Below are 18806 nucleotides of genomic sequence, written 5' to 3'. Positions count from 1 at the left end.
TATACAACCTTGATGTATTCCTTTTCCTATTTAGAAACAGTCTGTTGTTCCATGTCCAGTTCTAACATTTGCTTCCTGACCTGCATACAGGTTTCTCAGGAGGCAGGTGATGTGGTCTGGTATTCCCATCTCCTTCAGATTTTTCTGTTTATTGTGATCCACACAATCAAAGGCTTTGGCATAGTCAATAAAACAGAAATATATGTTTTTCTGGAACTCTCTTGCCTTTCTGATGATCCAGCAGATGTTGGCAATTTGATCTCTGGTTCCTCTGCCTTTTCTAAAACCAGCTTAAACATCTGGAAGTTCATGGTTCACATATTGTTGAAGCCTGGCTTGGAGAATTTTGAGCATCACTTTACTATCATGTGATATGAGTGCAATTGTGTGGTAGTTTGAGCATTCTTTGGCATTGCCTTTCTTTGGGATTGGAATGAAAACTGACCCTTTCCAGTCCTGTGGCCACTGCTGAGTTTTCCAAATTTGCTGGCATATTGAGTGCAACACTTTCACAGCATCATCTTTTAGGATTTGAAATCACTCAACTGGAATTTCATCACATCCACTAGCTTTGTTCGTAGTGATGCTTCGTAAGGCCCACTTGACTTCACATTCCAGGATGTCTGGCTCTAGGTGAGTGTGAGTGATCACACCATTGTGATTATCTGGGCCATGAAGATCTTTTTTGTATAGTTCTTCTGTGTTTTCTTGCCACTTCTTAATATCTTCTGCTTCTGTTAGGTCCATACCATTTCTGTCCTTTATTGAGCCCATCTTTGCATGAAATGCTCCCTTGGTATCTCTAATTTTCTTGAAGAGATCTCTAGTCTTTCCCATTCTATTGTTTTCCTTTGTTTCTCTGCACTGATCACTGAGGAAGGCTTTCTTATCTCTCCTTGCTACTCTTTGGAACTCTGCGTTCTAATGGGTATAGCTTTCCTTTTCTCCTTTGCTTTTCACTTCTCTTCTTTTCTCCACTATTTGTAATGCTTCCTCAGACAGTCATTTTTCTTTTTTGCATTTCTTTTTCTTGGGGATAGTCTTGATTCCTGTCTCCTGTACAATGTCACAAACCTCCGTCCATAGTTCATCAGGCACTCTGTCTATCAGATCTAGTCCCTTGAATCTATTTCTCACTTCCACTGTATAGTCATAAGGGATTTGATTTAGGTCATACCTGAATGGTTTAGTGGTTTTCCCTACTTTCTTCAATTTAAGTCTGAATTTTTCAGTAAGGAGTTCATGATCCGAGCCACAGTTAGCTCCCAGTCTTGTTTCTGCTGACTGGATAGAGCTTCTCCATCTTTGGCTGCAAAGAATATAATCAATCTGATTTCAATGTTGACCATCTGGTGATGTCCATGTGTAGAGTCTTCTCTTGTGTTGTTGAAAGAGGGTGTTTGCTATGACCAGTGCGTTCTCTTGGCAAAACTCTTAGTTCCCCAGCCAGGGATAAACTTGTGTCCCCTGCATCGCAAGGTGGATTCTTAGCCACCGGACCACCAGAGATGTCTTCATGATCTCTATTTTTAGATATTTACCAGTCACCCATATATTTGCTTCCAATCTGGTGCTGAAAATTTCTTTTAAAACTTCTAAATATAAATGTTTGTTATTCATGATGAATGTAAACCAATATAGCCATTACAGAGAACAGTATGGAGATTCCTTTAAAAAATAGGAATTAATCTACTATATGACTCAGCAACACCATGACTGGGCATATACCCTGAGAATACCATAATAGAAAAAGACAATGTTCGTAGAAGCACTATTAATAGCCAGGACATGGAAGCAACCTAGATGTCCATTGAAAGATGAATGGATAAAGAAAATGTGATACATATATGCAATGGAATATTACTCAGTCATAAAAGGAAAGAATTTGCGTCAGTTCTAGTTAAGTGGACGAACCTAGAACTTGTTATACAGAGTAAAGTAAGTCAGAAAGAGAAAACAAGTATAATATATTAATGCATATATATGGAATCTAGAAAAATGGTAATGATGAACCTATTTGCAGGGAAGGAATGGAAATGCAGATGTAGAGAATGGACATGTGGACACTCTAGGGGAGGGAGAGGAGACAAATGGAGACAGAAGCATCAACATGTCTACACTATCAAATGTAAGATGAATAGCTGGCATCACAGTCTGGCAGTCTGTGATGACCTGGAGGAATGGGATGGCTGGAGGGGAGGGAGGCTAGGGAGGGGTGTGAAGTGTTGTATGGCAGAAATTAACACAGCATTGTAAAAGTATTTTAAAAAGTAAAATAAAGAGGTGTAAGAAAATGAAAAAATAAAGTTTAATGGTAGTAATAACACATAAAGTTAACCATTTGATCATTAAGCATATATTTCAGTAAAGTATATTTGTATTATTTCATAACTAATTTTCAGACCTGTTTTCATCTTGCATAACTATAGCTTTATTCCCCATAACCAACACCTTCTATTCCCACTTCCCAATAAACCCTGGCAACTACAGCCTCCTTTCTGTCTTATAAATTTTATCACTCTAGTTAGTTTACATAAGTGGTATAATACAGTATTTATCTTTTCGTGACTGGATTATTTCACTTAGCAAAATGTTTTCAAGATTCATCTATGTTGTAGAACATGTCAGAATTTCTTTCTTTTTTAAGGTTGAATATTATTCCAAAGTATAGACCATTTTTTTTTTTTTATTCTTTTACTCATTGATAGACACTTGAATTGATTCCACCTTTTGGTTATTATGAATGATGCTAGTATAAATGTGGATGTACAAATATATCTTTAAGGCCCTTCTTAAAAATATCTTGGGTTTATAACCAAAAGTGGCAATTTAATTTTTATTTTATTTGAAAAACCACCATACTGTCTTCTATAATGGCTACTTTATTTTACTTTCCAATGAAAGGTGCATAGAGGTTCTAATTTCTCCATATTCTCACCAACATCTTATTCTCTGTGTTTCTATTTGTCTTGGATAGTAACCACCATAAAGGATGTGAGGTGGTACTGCATTGTGGCTTTGCTTTACATTTCCCTAATGATTATAGATATTAATGCTTAAAGATATTAAGCATCTTTTCATGTGTTTATTTCACATTTGCATTTTTCCTTGGCTATTTAAATGATTTTCCTGTTTTTAATTAGGTTTTTGTGCATGTGTTGACTTGTATGTAGTTCTTCACCCATTCTGGATATTAACCTTTATCAGATATATGATTTGCCAATATGATGTCCCACTCTATAGGCTGCCTTTTCACTCTGATGGTTGTGTCCTTCAGTGCAGAAAAGTGTTTAATTTTCATGTAGAGAAGCATTTAATTTTCATGTACCCTAGTTTATCTGTATGTGCTTTCTTGCTTGTGGTTAGGTGTCATATCTAAAAATTCATTGTCACTTAATATTGTTAATACTTCAATACTATCCAAAGCAGTCTAAGATTCAAAGCATTCTCAATCAAAATTCCATGTTTTTTTTTGGGGGGGGAGCTAAAACAGCATAATTCATCCTTAAATGTATATGGAATCTCAAGCTATCTGGAATAACCAACACAATTTTGAAAAAGAACAAATTTGAAGACCACACACTTCCAGATTTCCAAACTTATAGAGTTACAGTAACCACAACAGTGTGATAGTGATGTAAAAGTATACATATAGGCCACTGAAATTGAATAGAGAGCCTTAAAATATTAGCTATCTGGATATCCCTTAGCCCAATCAAGCTGAAACATAAAGGTATCATAAATACAAATGTGTATAGCTATATAATTTATATTTATATCACTAGTTCTCCCATTTGTCATGTAGATTGAAAAAAGAAATGACATCTTTCAGAACTTGTATCTTACATACTTCACCTCTGTATGTTAACAGCCCACGTGCTCTGGAAGAGAACATGTATTCTGCTGTTATTCAGTGAATTGCTCTTTAAATGCCAATTAGGTGAAACAGATTCACTTAACAGATTGAAGAGCAAATAATATTCTCCAGATCTTTTCTATTTGTACTGTCTGTCTACTTATTCTCTCATTACTCAGAGAGAAGCATTAAAATCCTCAACCGAATTTCTTGATTTTTTAAATCTGCTTTCAGTTATATTAGTTTTTGCATTATGAATTCTGAAATCCTATTAGTAGGTGCAAAAATGTTTAGGATTATTACATCTTCTGGATGGATTGAACTCTACTATTCTGAAATGACCCCCAGTATCCCTGAAAATATTACTAAATCATTAATATAGTTAATCAAGATTTCTTTTAGATTAATGTTTGTGAAGTATACCTTTCTCCCCACCCTTTTACTTTCAGTCCATTGATAACTTTATATTTAAAATGACCTTTCTTTAGACAGCATATAGTTAGGTCTATTTTTATATTCAGTCTGATAGTCTCTTTCCTAATTGTCATGTTTAGACTGTTCGCATTTTATACTACTGATATGGTTAGACTAAAACCTGGCAAATTGCTAGTAGTTTTCTATTTGTCATATCTGTCTTTTGTTCTAGATTTCCTCTTTTACTCTCTGTTTTTAGAATGATTGGGTATACCGTTTATTGTTCCACTTTAACTACAATATTGGTTGCTTATTTATTTTCTTATCACAATCTACATTTGAGTAATGCTATGCAATTTTGTGCAGTATACACAAGTACACAGTAGTATACTTTTATTTCCTCCCTCTCCTCTTTTGTATTATTGTATTATCTTTACATATGTAATACATTTACAATGGATATCTACTATTTTTGCTTGGACATTCAATTATATTTAAAGTGATTAAAAATAAAATACTTCCTCTATCATTTTTGAAACCATTGAGACCATTTCTGAAGCTCTTTATTTCAGATTTATTTGTGATACATTCCTTCTCTCTGAAGAATTTTCTTTAACATTTCTTACAGTGCAAGTATGCTGGTAATGGATATTTTTAGTAATTTTTTTTAATCTAAAAAGTATTTATTTTAATTTAGAAAGCTAATGTTACTCAGTATATCTTGGTTTGACTTTTTGTTTTGATTTATTTCAGTATTTTAATGATGCCTTTTTTTTTTTTTTTTTTTGGTATTCTAGATGCATAGTTTGTGAGGTCTGCTCTAATTCTTGCCTTTGATCCTCTATCAGTATATTTCTTTTCAAATGGCTGCCTGCAAAATTGACCCTGTATCTCTGATTTTAAGCAACTTAAATATATTGCCTAACAGTGTTTTAGTTTTTGCTTTGTTTTTAATATTTATTCTGCTTAGATCTCTGCATATATTTTTCCTTCTACCAGCAGAAGATCGCTATTAACATTACTTGTTACTTGCTTTTTCCTAGCATGGATTTGAAAGGAACAGGGTCAGATCTCTGTTTTCATGATTGACTTTCAACATTAGACAAACACTGTTACGTGTCTGTCCTTGCAGTGATGCTTCTCTTTGCGGTGTCTCCTATACGTAGCAGACAAACTGTCTTCTTTCCTGGGTACTTTTCAGAGAGAATGTCCTGCTGTCCTCCAAAGCTGCTGCTGCTGTTGCTGCTAAATCGCTTCAGTCCTGTCTGACTCTGTGCGACCCCAGAGACGGCAGCCCACCAGGCTCCGCCGTCCCTGGGATTCTCCAGGCAAGAACACTGGAGTGGGTTGCCGTTTCCTTCTCCAATCCTCCAAAGCTGAGAGACTGCCAAATGTGTTGCTTTAGCGTTTGTACCCAAAAGCTGTTCCACTCATAGTGTTAGGGTTATTATTTTTTTCCTTTGCCCTTTTCTCAGTCACAGTGATTTTTACCTGTGCCCTGGAGCAGCAGGGCTTGCTGCTCCTTTCAGGCAGCCTGGAGATTTTGAATAGTAGACAAGAAGGGTTTAGATGGAGCTCTGTGCCTTTCCTCTCATAGTGGCAATCTCTTTCTCCAGATTTACCCAACCAGAAGAGGCTCTCTGCTGTTGCTCATTCTGTTCCCAATCTTATTAAGTGAGGACTTGATGGAAGTTCATGAAGAAGAGTTCCAGAGTGGGTGTAAATCCCCTCATGTCTGCAACACCCAGTGATTCTGTACTTGTGTTATAGTTCACTCTCAAACTTCAGAAGTTCATTAAAATTTTAGAGTGAATTATTCTTACTTGCTAGTAGGGCACTTTGTGTCTCTTCTCCTCATGCTCTGTAGTAAGTTAACTGTGCTTGCAAACCATGTCCTTTGTGCAGAGGTGGGGAGGTTCTTAAATTTTAAACTATATTGTAACCATGTGTGTTCAGCAATCTGGATTTAAGAAAGTTATAATTTTTGTACTCTGCCTGATTTTTCTTGTTGTGAGTTAGGTTTTTGACAGATCTTTTTATCTTTGATGAAAATAGAAATCTTGCAGCAATACTAAATATATAACTATAATGCAACAATGGCATATCAAATATGCAACTATAGTTAAGAACCCCATAAACTTGAGCAATGTGCATAACTTCTAATGCTATGGCTTTCAATCCTGAGTTCTGATAAGAATCAATGGGTATATTTTTAATAAATATTTATGCCCAAGTCCTAATCTTCAGAGATTCTTAATTAATTGGTGTGAGCAGAGCCCCAGGCATGGGTATTTATTAAAATCTACCTAGGTGATTCTAATGAGCAGCTAAGGTTAAGATCGCTGCTCTAATCATTCTAAAGGTTTCTATAAGTGTGTGAAATAACAAATCCTTGAATATGAGCCATAATGTTCTTAAATCAATTATAATCACAACTTATTTGAAGATATTCATCTTACCTCCTTCAGTGAAACCAGCCAAGGTCATTTTTTTTACACCTGCAGAAACATATTCTACCTGAGGCCACATCCAAGTTGTAGTCACAGGTTATTTGAAATCATTACAGTGATTTGTCTTTGTGAGCTAATGAGAGAAATATCTTTTCCAAGGGGTTAAATCATCCCCACTGGGCTATTCTGTTATCATGGTTAGGTAGACTAGTTAGCTGAGGTTCTTGTGAGTAGTCTGCACAGAATATCAGAAAATATGAAAGGGGTTAGAAACAACAGGATATGTATCTCTTTTGTACGATCTGGTCTTTCATGACCCAGTCTAATAGATGTGACCTTTGTATTATGAGATAAATCATGTACTATTTCCCAGGTGGCACAGTGGTAAAGAATTCACCTACCAGTGAAGGAGACACAAGAGATGCCGATTCAATCCCTGGGTCTGGAAGGTCCCCTGGAGTAGAAAATGGTAACCCACTCCAATATTCTTGCTGGACATGACTGAGCATGCATGATACAATAAGATACAACATACATGCTACAATAAGCTACCATGTACATGCTACTCAGAAAACATGCTACTTAGACAAATAAATCAAATAGCAGACAAGTTTCATGAATAGGAGCTATCCTCTGATTTTTTGATTTAAAAAAAATAACATTTTAAATAAATGTTCTTAAATGTTAAGCCAGGCTTCCCTAGCAACTCAGTAAGGAATTCACTTGCCAATGCAGGAGACATGGGTTTGATCCCTGGGTCGGGAAGATCCCCTAGAGAAAGAAATAACAACCCATTCCAGAATTCTTGCCTGGGATATCCCATGGACAGTGCAGTCTGGTGGGCTATATCCATGGAGTCACAAAACAGTCAGATACAACTTCACACAAAACAAAGACAACAATTGTTAAGCTATCAAATTGTATATGAATTTATCAGTGAGTAAAAGCATTGGAACTTTGTAATTTGTGACGTAGATATCTTGAAATGTAAAATTCATGATTTAGAAACATAAAAGATCAAAATATTGCATCATGAATGCAAATAGAAACACAAAAATTAAGTATAGCATGACTTAAAGATTTCCAAGAGTTTATACTATTAAAAAAATTAAGAATGTCAACTCTGAATTTTATAGAGATAACTTCAATATTTTAAGATCTGTTATAACTGAGCTGGATTAAAGAGTCTCTCATAAGTCCAGATTGTTTCATAAAGTAGCCATAAAACTAGTCTCCCAGTTAGGAAGTTGTCAAGGAAGATTAAAGGTTGATCAGAAAGGAGAGCAAAGTGGTAGGTTTTAACTTTTTCAGCAAGGTCCAAGCCACCAAATACTTCATAAACACTATTTCTATAGATAAACTAAATTTAAGATGGTAATTTATTATAAGATTTTTGACCCCAAAAGGTAGATTTCTAACCATGATTTATCCTAGAAAACTAAAAAGTCTCAAGGAATGCAATCTCTTTATATATCATCTATCTATAAATCTATTTTATACATATTTAATTTTATTTTAAAGATTTTTTTCTTGTTATAGTTTTGCTACACTTTCTAAAGACAAATAATTGAGCTGATTAGTTCATCTGACAATTCATCCCAGAACTTAAACAGTTTCACTCAACTACAAAAATATTAACATAAAAAATATGATTTTTAAAATGTAAATATATTCTACACATTGAAGACCCATTTACTTTAGGCTTATTTTAATTTTTTTCTATTAAATTTTTGACTTAGCAGTGGGAATAACCCTAAATAATTAATAAATGTTTGTGACTGTATATTCACATTGCCTTTTATAAAACTTTAAGATTATGTCACATTTTTGCCTTTGGCAAAATAATAGGGGGGATTCAGGATTTCCTGTCTTATATACAGATATGTCAATCTGTATCCATAGAGCAAAAGATTCAGTTCAGTCGCTCAGTCATGTCCGACTCCTTGCGACCCCATGGACTGCAACATGCCAGGCCTCCCTGTCCATCACCAACTCCCGGAATTTACTCAAACTCATGTCCATTGAGTCGGTGATGCCATCCATCTCATCCTCTGTCATCCCCTTCTCTTCCTGCCTTCAATCTTTCCCAGCAACAGTCTTTTCAAATGAGTCAGCTCTTCACATCAGGTGGCCAAAGTATTGGAGTTTCAGCTTCAGCATTAGTCCTTCCAATGAATATTCAGGACTGATTTCCTTTAGGATGGACTGGTTAGATCTCCTTGCAGTCCAAGGGACTCTCAAGAGTCTTCTCCAACACCACAGTTCAAAAGCATGTATTCTTTGGCACTCAGCTTTCTTTACAGTTCAACTCTCACATCCATAATGACTGCTAGCCTTGACTAGACAGACCTTTGTTGGCAAAGTAATGTCTCTGCTTTTTAATATGCTGTCTAGGTTGGTCATAACTTTTCTTCCAAGGAGTAAGTGTCTTAATTTCATGGCTGCAGTCACCATCTGCAGTAATTTTGGAGCCCAAGAAAGTAAAGTCTGCCACTGTTTCTGCTGTTTCCCCATCTATTTGCCATGAAGTGATGGGACTGGATGCCATGATCTTAGTTTTCTGAATGTTGAGCTTTAAGCCAACTTTTTCACTCTCCTCTTTCACTTTCAGCAAGATGTTCTTTAGATCTTCTTCACTTTCTGCCATAAAGGTGATGTCATCTGCATATCTGAGGTTATCGATATTTCACCCAGCAATCTTGATTCCAGCTTGTGCTTCCTCCAGCCCAGCATTTCTTATGATGTACTCTGCATATTAGTTAAATAAGCAGGTGACAATATACAGCCTTGATGTTCTCCTTTTCCTATTTGGATCCAGTCTGTTGTTTCATGTCAAGTTCTAACTGTTGCTTCCTGACCTGCATACAGGTTTCTCAGGAGGCAGGTCAGGTGGTCTGGTATTCCTATCTATTTCAAAATTTTAGATAAAACCAACTATATAAGATCTTATTGTGGCTATAAAGTTTAGTGTAGTTATCTGGAGAAGGAGGACTTAGACTTTGTGCTAAAGATATAAGTGAAAACCATGAGGCTCATAAGAAGCCAATCCCACTAAACTGGGCAATATTTAGAATCAATCTTTGAAGAGTCTCTAAGAAGTTTCTCTGTGGGGATTGCCTTGTCATGGTTCAGACTAGATGCTTTCACTGCAGAGACCTGGGCTTGATCCCTGGTTGGAGAACTAAGATCCTGTAAGTTGCAGGGTGTGACTAAAACAACAACAGTGGAGAATATGCCCTTCATGAATGATGTGAAAACATATATATTAAGTAGAATTTAAGGACTCAAATTCTGTTTCTAGGCAGAAATGTTAATGTGTAAATAACAAGTTCTTCCACTTTAATATCAACTGTTAATGAAATAACATAGTACAAGACTTGGGAAAATATGTTGGATATGAATAAAGACAAAGATCAGATCTGAAGAGTACTGAGCAATAATAGTTACCATCACACTCATAAGCAAAGTAGATTTGGCAGGTCTGGCTGCTTGAGTGTTTTTTCCATTCATCTTTTATCACACAACATATGCTCTCTTGAAAGTTTCATTTTAGATAAAATTATGAGGCTATTCTATGCTTAATACACAAGTAATACATTGCTTTGTTAGAATTTCTTCAAAAACTCTGAATTAAGGAATAATCTGAAGAAAAACTATAGTATATGAGGAATAAACTTTTGAATTAAGTATTTAAAATGCCAGGCACTAAACATAAAAAGAAATCAGGAAATAGGTTTCCATTCTTGGCCGGACTAAATTACTAGCCTGTGTTATAAAAAGTGAAAATATCTAACTTTAGAGTCATTTGTGTCTATATACTTTTCACATAGATTTGACTGCACATTGATTTATTTCAATGTTTTATTTAATGCATTTTTGTCAAAATTATCTACTGAATGAATGAATGATGAATGTGTTCCTTTCTCTCTTCATGAGTTGACATACTTTCTCTATGAAGGGCCAGATAATAAGCATTTTAAGATTTATGCATCATGTAAGTCCTCATTGAACAGTATTCTTTGTTTAGAAATTAAAATACAAAATATAGAAATGTAGGAAAAATTCTTAGCTTGAGGGCTATGCCAAAATAGGTCATAGGTAAGATGTAGCCTCAGACCTTTAGGTTGTGGATTACTTCACTATACATTAAATGGAACTTAATTTGATTTTTAAGATCCCTTCTAGTTTTCTGAGTTTCCTTTCAGTTGTATATCAGAACTTGTCTTTATTAATTCAATAGATGAGATTGGCAAACTTGGTAATAAGACCTTTGTTTGCATATGTATGTATGTGCTCATGCATGTGTGTATGTGTGTATATGTTTTTGATGAGCTTCTTTATTAGCATACTTCTTTTTAAATTAAAAAAAGACATTGTATTTAGACTTCCCAGATTAAATCCAGGCATGCCAGTTAAATCTGAGGTTCAGCTTAAAATGTTGTTTTTTCTTCTTTTTTTTTTTCACATATAAGCATATCCCATGTAATATTTGAGACACACTTATATAGACATTTGGGCTTCCCTGGTGGCTCAGCTGGTAAAGAATCTGCCTGCAATGTACAAGACCTGGGTTTGATCCCTGGGTTGGGAAGATCCCCTGGAGAAGGGAACAGGTACCCACTCCTGGATTCTGGCCTGGAGAATTCCATGAACTGTATAGTCTGTGGGGGTACCAAAAAGTTGGACATGACCGAACGACTTTCACTTTCACTTTATGCAGATATTTAGTTTTTATTTACATGGAACCTTGTGTTTTTATTTGCTAACTTTTGCAACTCTACCTGTATTAATTGGAAATTTTGTGAGGAAGAGTGAAAAATTGGTAAGTAAGTTGCTCATATACAAAAAGTACCATTATATAATAGAAAGTATCTTCTCTATTTTTTATAATAGTTTTATGGTCTTTTTGCTTATTCTTAAAGTAACAACTATCTATTTTATAGATAACAACCATTTATTTTATAAATAAGCTTATCATTGTATGGCTACATCATTCATTAATCTGTATTGTACTTACTATTTTAAAAAATATTTATTTATTTGGCTGCATATGGTCTTAGTTGAGGCATGTGGGATCTCTGTTGTGTCGTGTGACATGTGTCATGTCACGATGTCATAAAATCTCTTTCATTGCCTTTCAGGCTGAGTTGTTGTGGAGTACGGGTTTAGTTGCCCCAGAGCATGTGGGATCTTAGTTCCCTGACTAGGGATTGAACCCATGTCCCCTACATTGCAAGGCAAATTTTTAACCACTAGATAACCAGGGAAGTCCTTGTCTTTACTATTATTATATCAATTATATGTGCAGTCACTAGGTTATATGCTTTATGAATTTTCCATTTAATATGCATGAAATTCCCCATTTATAGATGAAACTAAATATCAGAAAAGTAAAAACAAAACATCAATAAAAGTTTAAGGGAAAATTTTTTCAAAGATCATATATAATTAGTTAGTGATGGAATTGGTATTTCTTCTCAATCTTTATTAAATTACTTCAGGACCTGGTTTGATGGCCAGTTATGAAACAAAGCTTTCTATTACTGTTCTTTGTCCTTTTAGGAATAATTTCTCTTTGGAACATTCTTAGACTGTTATTTTTATATCGTTTTTCTCTGATGATACTTACAGTTTTTCTATAATTTTGAAGGAAAACAGTGAATCTTATTTATATATATAAAATCTGAATACTATTTAGCACAGTCTTTTAAAAGTATATTTGGTAAATAATTTATTGGCATTGAATAATCAATAATTATAGATTAATATTTAATAATATAATTGCCTAGTGTACTAGTTGAATGAATGCAAACAGTGTGACTTTTTATATTAAAATCTTTTATTTTGAAACTAAATTTACAGCGAGATACTAAAAACTCCAAAGGAAGTCACTCCAAACAGATATAAAATCTGAAAAACTAGTGGAATGACAAAAGTGAAATAATCCTGCTCTCCTGAAGAGCATATCTTTCTGGGTAAGATCTATAGATAGATGTAATATTTCCAGTGGTGGTAAATGAAATGAAGACATATAAAGCAAGATGACATATTTTATACAAGAATTTATTTTTTAAAGATGACACTGATAAGGCTACATGTAAACAGAGCTTTGAAGAAAATAGGAAAGTAGCCATTCAGCTATTTAAGACAATAGCATTCTAGGCAGCAGAAACTGAGCAGACATGTACTTGAGATATTCAAGGAAGTCTCGCGAGACTAATGACACATATGCAGCACAGTGACACCCATCCTCTTCTTAAAACTCTCATTCTGCTGCTGCTGTCGCTTGAAGACGATTCACTAAAAGGGAAAGAGCAAAATCACCAAGAATTGCTAGGAAACTATTGCTAAGTTCAGGCAGGACATGATGTTGCCTTGGACTGTGGAGGCAGAGTGGAAGAAGTTGGGTTCTGGATATATTTCAGAAGAATTGTACACATAATTTGCTGATGGCTTAGATATAGAATACTAGAGAAAGAGGGACATCAAAAAGGATACTAAGTGAATTAGTCTTATTATCTAGAACAATGTGGTTGTCAATCAATGATAATGGAAAGACTAAAGAAGAAGCAAGTTCAGGGGTGAGAAAATTTAGACTTATTAAATTTGAAGTACTAGTTAGTAATCTAGGTAAAATAAAGATTTCCTTAAAGATCAAAGAAAGTTAGAACTCATTTGCTTATGAATTCCTTACAAATTTGAGGAGCTAATTGGACCAATGAATTTGTGGCTTAGATAAGAGATTGAAGTTAGAAAATAAAATCATCACACAATAATCATAGGTGAAGTTCAAAGTCAAGGTCATCTGGGCAATGAGTATAGAGGAATGTAGAGATGGACCGAATGCTTAGACACTCTAATTTTACAATCTATGAATTCAAATATAATCCAACAAAAGAGAGTAAGGAGTTAGTAAGGTAGGAAAGAACCAAGAGTATGGTATTCCAGAAACTAATTTAAAAAGTGTTTCGAATGATCATGATCAATGCTGTCAAATTCTGCTGCTAAGGTGTGTGTTAGTTGCTTCAGTTGTGTTCGACTCTTTGCAACCACATGGATTGTAGCTTGCCAGGCTCCTCTGTCCATGAAATTCTTCAGTCAAGAATACTGGAATGGGTTGCTATTCCCTTCTCCAGGGGATCTTCCTGACCCAGGGATCAAACTGAGGTCTCCTTCTTTGCAGAGAGATTCTTTACCATCTAGCCATTACTCATTCCCCTGCTAGGGTGAGTAGTATAAAGATAGAAAAGTGATAATTGGACTGTAAACTTGGAGGTGGGCCAGCTGTTTTGCCAGATAATTGGGTATTTTCATTAAAAATTGAGGGGGGGTTAGTTAAGTAGTCAAAGGGTACATTTGTTTGTCCCCTGGTTTCACTGGGAGAAAACTCAGACACAAGAGAAGGAGCAAACATACATACCCTATCATGCACTTTCATTCTAAGGTAACTCTCAGATATCCAGCAAGAATGAACATAAAAGTACAAGTGAGGAAGCTTGGCTTTGGGAATCTTATGCTGATTTAAACAACCACTAGCTCTTCTTCTGGTGTGAACAAGGGCAGGACACAACAGAATACATTTTGGCAGAAACTTGGCCGCAACCCAATCTTGCTAACTCAGCTTCAATAGCTGGGAGCAGTACCAGCTCTTTCCCTGGGGTGATCAGTGGGCTGGTTTCCAAGTTTTGAACTTGTAGCTGTATAAGATAAAACATTGGCAGTAAGATTCCCCACATAAGAATTCTTGGTTGGAAAATGATCAGATTCTTCTGACATGATCTGGTGACATTAGTTTCAGTTTGGGTTGTCCAGGATTGAATGCCTTATTCACTAAACTCTATCCAGTTACTGTAGAGTTTTGCAGAAAATTACTTTTTCTTTCCTGAGTGACCAGACTGGAGGAAATAAATCTAGAATAAAACAGGGCAAAACATTGTAATGAGTTCAAGAAAGAAAGAGAAGATGGTAGGTAGAATTAAAGAATACAGGTAGCACTTAACAATGTAAATATTAAATTATGATGTGTAAAAAATAAACCTTGGTGAAAAAATCATGAATTTTGACAACATCCACTATGATCAGTATCTTAGAACTGTTATGGATCATGAGCAAAATATTGAATCTCTGATTATCAGTTTCCTTGAATTTCTCTGCCCAGGTTTACACTGTGATATAATTCTTTATAATTGTGTACAATTTCAAAACCAAGTTAATATTAGACTTAAAAATAATGAAAATATCTCTTAACTCCTATATTTTATTTTGCCTGATAAGTCCTATATAATACCGATAAGTTAATTGCTATTTAAATAGTGATAAGAAGAAACAAAATAGTTCTATGATAGCACAATTTAAAATAAGCAATAATAATGTAAGCATATACGTAAGACAAAAACTGGAAAGTGCAATTATATTTTAAAGCCTAGAAAATAAGTTCCTTTTAACATTTCTTATTGTAAAATAATAATTTTAAAATATAGCAACTATTAGGTAACTAATTCATAAGTTTAACTGCAAAAATTAGTTGCTAGACTACACTATATGATCTTTATTTTAAACATTGCATAGCAAAACAGGAAAGAAATATAGATTAGAAAGGAACAAACATATCTAAATCCTACTATGTTCCAAGTTCTTTACGTTAATTTATTTATTCAAGTGACTATTCCAGACATGTTTATAATTAAATTGACTTAGCTTTGTCATTGCTCAATACTGTCCTTGTGATATTGAAAAGAAACAACTCTTTGATTAATAGCTAATATAAAAATCATAATTGTTTCCACCTATTTATTTTTTGCCTATTGTTTCTTCACGGTTTCCCTCCTGCTCAATGACTCCTCAGCCTCTTAGAGTCATTTTTGTAGAGATTACATTGAATCATTTAATAAATTATGTTTTTAAACTTTCAAAATATGCTCATTAGTGCTAAATTTATTTCACTCACTAAAACCCATTGGCAGTAATATAAAAATAAAATAAACATTGAATGTGAGGTATGGCAATTCAGAAATTCATAAAAGTGCAATTTCCTTTCCTTTTGTTTCTCAGAGGCTGCACATTAAATTCTTAAAGCAGATTGCTGCTAACACTCATAAAACTGGCTTGGGGGGCAGGAAAAGTAATGTAGGTATTACTCTAGTAAGGCAGATTTTAGCAATGACCAGTGCTGAAAAATAGAAGACCAGGTTGCAGTCCTATTAATCCAGCTTCAGCTTGTCCCTAGATATGACTGGGAATAACTGTCAATGGAGAACACATTCATTAACTTTCCATCCAGTAGAATGTACGGTGACACATTGAAAATATAACCTAGAGCCAAAGGAAAGAGGTATAGGATCTTGAATGGGAGGATTTAGTTCAGATCTTAGCAGCATAGTGCATGCACTCTGTCTAAAATCCATCATCTTTCTAAAATTACTGATTATTAGTACAGTCTCCCTTGTGCCTGTGCAAATAATTCTATTTTCAGAGTAATAGTCCACCTAACTGTGTTCCTATTTAGGAATTCAAAGTATGTCAAAAGACAGATTTATAGAATATATGTTTGCCTTGAGAGGGAAAACCTATACCTGAGAACAAATGTTCTGTTTTTCAATCTCAACAAATGAGTTTTTTAAGTTAATTTTTGAGAAGATTGTAGTTTATTTAGCAAACTTTTCTCCAAGAACTATTAAATATAAGAAATCATTTTGAACATTTGCAAGATATATGGCATCCTACCCTATCTGTAATAAACTAGCAGTAGAAATATTAGATAATAGAAAACAAATGCTAACAACAGGACCTAGGCTCTTATTCATCTTAATTGGGGGACTGGAGCATATATGAGCTTTTATATATTTCTATTCTCTGATGAAAGGGGCATTGAACTATCATAAAAGTTAAAAAAGATAGAAGTTATGTTTGATCCATTTGTAATTTTTATTTTTGCCTTGTGACCTCTAATCCTACCTGAGCTTATTTTATCCAGGGTAGGAAAGGGGGTAGAAGAAACAGTTGTCTGACAGATATACATTAAGGCATTGCCTTGTTTAAATCATTTTAAGTAAAATATTGGATAGGAAAATTTCAGTTGATCTTTAAATGTTATTCTTTATGATTTGAGAGTCATCTAAATTGCATGAAAATAAATATTCCTCTTCAAAAATAAGTACACTTTAAAATACAATAAATATTATAAAATTCATAGCATTATACATTTTATGAAAATTTAAAATAGTAAATAAACTATTTTTTTATTTTATTTTTTATTTTATTTTATTTTATTTTTATAAACTACATATTTTTTTACATCCTTTATTTGTCCTGCCATGCAGTAAGAATAAATTGCTTGTCAGGCATAATAGCTACTTACTGTTCAATTCTGAAGTTAACTGTTAGATGTCATCTCTATAAATAAACAAAAATGTCTACCTCTGTTTTCTCTGTAAAATATTTTATTTTAATGAGGAAATTTATACTAAAAGCAAAGACACAATGATTTAGGCAACTCAAATCAGTTTTAAGGTGCATTTTAATTTTTCTCCCTAGATAAAGCTGTTCAAGCAATATCCATATTATATATTTCATCTGCTTTCACCATAGCATATATAGATCTTGGCCAAATAGTAATTACTTATTTATGCACAATAATTTAAATGTGTATAACATTATTAATTAACCCAATAAACATTTATAGAGATTTGCGAATCTATCAAGTCCCCATAGACTGTAGGTTCTCTCCTATTTACCTCACAAGCACTCAATAAATATTTGTTGTGGAGAGAAGAAGGGAAAATACCTAGAAGAGTGCAGCCCATACCACAGGCAATTTAGAAACATTAGCTATTGTCATTGTCATTAAAATGACTTTCTGGAAGTCACTTACCTGTCAAGGGGCAAAGATGTGTCTCAAATTCTCAAGTTTATCTCTGCCTAATTTCCCTTGCTGTCCTGCCCAAACCATCTCAGGTCAAGGAAGCATCTACACTGCTAAGAATCTTATTAGGCTTGTATCATTCATTCTCTTCTTAGAAATTTTCAATACTGTGAACAAGGATACGGGATATTTGGTTACCATATATAAGCACTTGTTAAATCAAGACTCTGTTTTTTTTTTTTTCTATTGACTTTCTGACTGTGAGGGAATGCACTATGAATTCAGACTCTTAGGGAGGAATATTTAGGCTGTCTGAGAGCTTTCAACCTAGTAGGGCTATGCTCTTTGACCTATAATTCCAGATGGTGACCAGAACAAACTCATTATGTATGCAAAGTAAATACAAAGAGGCCCTGATGGTGTAAAACCTCGCTTTTTTATTGTACTCCTATTGCTTTTATTACAGAATCTGCTCTCCCAAACCCATACATGTTGAGAGAAATATAGCTGAAGCATTTTCCCATCTAAAAAACTCAAGGAAGTATCAGGCTGGATGTTATAGATTCCTCCTGCCTCTTTTATAATATTTTCAGCAGGGAAGGAATAAATTTTCACCATGCCTCCATGTTTATTACAAAAGAATCTTTGGTAAATTATGATTTTGACATTATTCAGAGGAATTCCAACACTTTAATATTCTGTGGTACTCTAATAATGCCCAGCACTTATCAGAAGCATTGTTTTATTTGTTTCCATTTTTATCTTCTCCACTTTGTTTTGAACAGTTTGGGGACAGGGATTCAGTCTTTCTTAATCTCAGTGTCAATAATGCTTTGCCTCATGAAAGATGTAAATAGACGTTTCTCCAATGAAGATATACAGATAACCAATAGACATATAAAAAAAAAAGATGCTCAACATCATTAATTATTAGAAAAATTAAAATCAAAATTATAGTGAGGTCAGAATGGTCTTCATCAAAAAAATCTACAAACAATAAATGTTGGAAAAGACTTGGAAGTAAGGGAACCCTCCTACACTGCTGGGAGGAATGCAAGTTGGTGCTTTATCTCTGGATACAGGTACCCCTATGTTCATAGCAGCCCTATTCAAAATAGCCAAGAGGTGGAAGAAACATAAATATCCATCAACAGAAGAGTGGATAAAGAGGATATAGAATGCAATGGAATATGACTCAGCCATTAAAAAGAATGAAATAATGCTT

This window comes from Dama dama, chromosome 11 (genome assembly GCF_033118175.1).
Source record: "Dama dama isolate Ldn47 chromosome 11, ASM3311817v1, whole genome shotgun sequence".
NCBI classification, from domain to species: domain Eukaryota; kingdom Metazoa; phylum Chordata; class Mammalia; order Artiodactyla; family Cervidae; genus Dama; species Dama dama.
The sequence above is the reverse complement of the archived record's forward strand: the minus strand, read 5'-3'. Positions refer to the sequence as shown.